This window comes from Gossypium arboreum, chromosome 8 (genome assembly GCF_025698485.1).
Source record: "Gossypium arboreum isolate Shixiya-1 chromosome 8, ASM2569848v2, whole genome shotgun sequence".
NCBI classification, from domain to species: domain Eukaryota; kingdom Viridiplantae; phylum Streptophyta; class Magnoliopsida; order Malvales; family Malvaceae; genus Gossypium; species Gossypium arboreum.
Window position 1 is genome coordinate 130,419,003 of NC_069077.1, and position 3,602 is coordinate 130,422,604.

The window sequence follows — 3,602 nt, forward strand, 5'->3', positions numbered from 1 at the left end:
AGCATTTGGGGGAGGGAAAGTGATAGCCTGCACATTGACAAGTTGGATCCGCGCATGTTCCCCTTAAATGGGTAATTTGCGCGGCCATTCCTTCCTATTTTTGCGCCATCTTTAATCTGTCCCTATTATGTTTCTTTCATTTTTTCCCAGAGGTTTGCGCGCTGTTTCAATTTGGTCTGCGCCTGGGCAGTGCTTTTTGTGATTCAAAACATTTGCATTTTTAATCCTTGTTCTTTTGTGCGCATCTTATTCGGTCCTTAATTCTGTTTTAATAATTTGGTTTGTTCATAAATTATTCATCTGATTTTGCTTTCATTTCAATTGAGTTTTTTTAGTTTTTTTTTAATTCTTCACGAGTTATTCATCATTTTTTTAACATATTATTTTAAATTATTTATTTGATTTCACCTTTTTTTCGTTTTTCCTTTGATATATTTTCATTTTATTTTAGTATAATTTATTTAACTTAAAATTTTCCTTTTTGAATATTCGTTATTTCAAATATTATATTTTCTTTTTTTGTATATATTATTTATACTAAAGTATTTATATTTCTTTGTATATTATTTATTTTAGATGAATCTATATATTGCTTTGTATATTATATACTTTAACTTTCTTCTCACATAATACTCATTATAAAATTAATTTATATATTATTATTTTACATATTATTAATTTCTATTCTTATTTTTATGGCCTATTTTAAACTTTTACATACAAGTCACTTTTTATTCTTAAACTGTTCTTATATTATCAATTTCCAACTCGTTTTCTTATTCATTATTTGGTTTAGCTTTGTTCATTATTATTTAGGAAATTTGGTACATTTATTTTATTTTATTTTATTTTTCCTTATATATGTTATATTCTTTAATCATTTTTTCATTAGTTTTAAACTAAATGTTAGTTTTTAAAATAAGGTGGTTGTGAAATTGTTACTATTGAGTATTTTGATTCGTATATTTGTACTTTTTTCATTGTCATGTATTTGTATAATGTTGAATTTGTATATTTTTGTCTCATGCTCCATACTATGCTAGTATGATTATTATTATATCAAATTTTAAATTCCAAATCTTCACCCAATATCGGTTGCTTTTTGCCCTTAAGTAAACCAAACGAATATATTTTGAGCCAGCTTTACAAAATAAAGGCGATGTCTGATGTTTGGAAATTTGAGAAATTGTGCCCTAACGTGCTAGGTTTCGATTTTTCATTTGTCTAAATAATCAAATGTCCCTTTAAAATTTCGTCTGTATTTTCTAAACTTCGAAACAAGGCAATATTCTATGTTTAGAAATCCGAGAAATTGTGCCCTAACGTGTTGGGTTTTGGTTTTCCGTTGGACCAAATAATTGAGTATCCTTTTGTAATTTTCAAACACATGAGCTTTTGGAAATTAAGACTTGGTCGTGGTTTCGAGGGCTTGAAAGGTCATGTCCTAACGTGCTGGATGTGATATTTTATTCCTTCGTAACAAGAGAATTCTTAACGTCCAATTCGAGTTATTCAAATGTTTTAAAAGAAATCGTATTTCAAACCATTTCAAATTTTCGACATTAAGACATTAATTAATCAATTAGGTACCGATTTTGGGCGTTACGAGGGTGCTAACCCTTCCTCGTGCGTAACCGGCTCCCGAACCCTTTTTCTCAAATTTCGTAGACCCAAAATCATTGTTTTAATAAATCAAAATATTTTATTAATTGATCTCAAGGTGATCCGATCATACCTCGAACAAAGATTGGTGGCGACTCCATTTTTTCGTTTTAAAGTCAATTCCCCTTTTTAAAAAAAAAATTAAAAATAATTTTGACATTCATAATTAGCTAATAACATTAGCAATTAAGTTTAATCAAATCAACCCTAAAACCCAAATTAAATCACATCCATCAGACTGTAATTGACAAATTAAGAACAAAATTTAAAAAACTCACAATTAATAATAAATTTATCCTATTAACAAAATCATCAAAAATTCAAATCTAATAAAATTAACAATTAACTTTCATCAAATTAATCCTAAAACCTGAATTAAACACTAAAAAGTTAACATCATCACCTTTAGGTACCAAAATATATAACTTTAGTTAAATACATGTACCATATTGAACTAAAAAATAACACAGGTACCACGTTAGAAAAATGTGTCAAACTTGGGTACAAAATGACATATTAAGGATAATTACCAAAATAATGTCAAGGTTAAGATATGCCATAAGTCCTTGTACTCTTCTCAAAATTTGAATTTAGTTTCTATACTTTTATTTATAGGAATACAATCCCTATGTTTTCAGATTTCGAAATTCAAGTCCAATTGTTAATCTTGTTAAATTTATTTTTGTTAAATTCAAATTTAATACAATAATATCTTTTAGTTACATAACTACTAAGTGAGTATTTTTTTATTTTAAAATGTCATACCAAGAAATATAATGAAAAAATTTAACAGTGTTAACAATTAAATCTAAATTTTAAAATATAAAAAAGAAAGATTAAATTTCAAATTTAAAAGAATACAAAATTGATGGCATATTTTAACCTAATGTGAAATATCTGCACTATCAATATACCTTATATCTACTAAAATACAAGGTTTCCTTTTCATATTGTTAGTATATATCTTTTACACTTTAAAATTATGCATCTAGTGTTAAAATAATTATATATACTAGATTGTGACATACATGAGTGAAAATTTTATATAACAAATATATTTGTCAAAAAATTGACATAAAAATTAAATGAGACTTTAGTTGAAATGATAAAGTTAAATATTTAAAATTTATTGTATTGCAAATTTAAATTTCATCATCATTTTTATTGATTTTATATAGAAATATAAAAGACAAGAATATCATCATAATAATATAACTTATTTTGCATATAGTTTGATATTTTACTAATTTCTCAACTGAATTAATGTTCGATTAACTGGTGATACCAATTCAATCAAGGGCCTAAATATAAGTAAGTATAGATTTCTAAGACACATTCTAAACAAAATTAGAGATACTAATATTAAGTATTTGACTAAGTAGTGTCACCTCTCAACTCAATTGTGAAATTATAAAAATCTCTTCATTTTAAAAAGTAACAAATATTATTTTAAAGGTGTTTTTGCCTTTTTATATTTTTATATACTAGAAAAATACATGTAAATAATAGGAATAAACTTGAGGCATCATAGTTTAATAGTGATGTCACTTGGTTATTAACCAAGAGGTATCACTATTCATAGTGATGAATTATGTCTCTTAAATTCAAAAGTTATATCACTTTATTATTAACAAAGAGTCGTGATTTTTCAGATAAGTATATATTGAATAATTATATTTATTGTTAAAAGATGTGAATATTCGTTTGGATAATTGTGAATCTATGAAAAGACATAATAACTTCTATAGATAGGAGTAGAATTTCATTTGTATGGTTCACCCAAAAAACACGTTTTCATTCTATTTTTTTCCATCTTCTAATATCCCTAGATTGTTCAATGAAGAATTATTGCAAAAGTTCTTTATAGAAATTGGTATTCTTGCTATGCTCCGTTAACTGTTTCTGCCAGAGCAAAACATAGATAGATATTGGGCTTCATT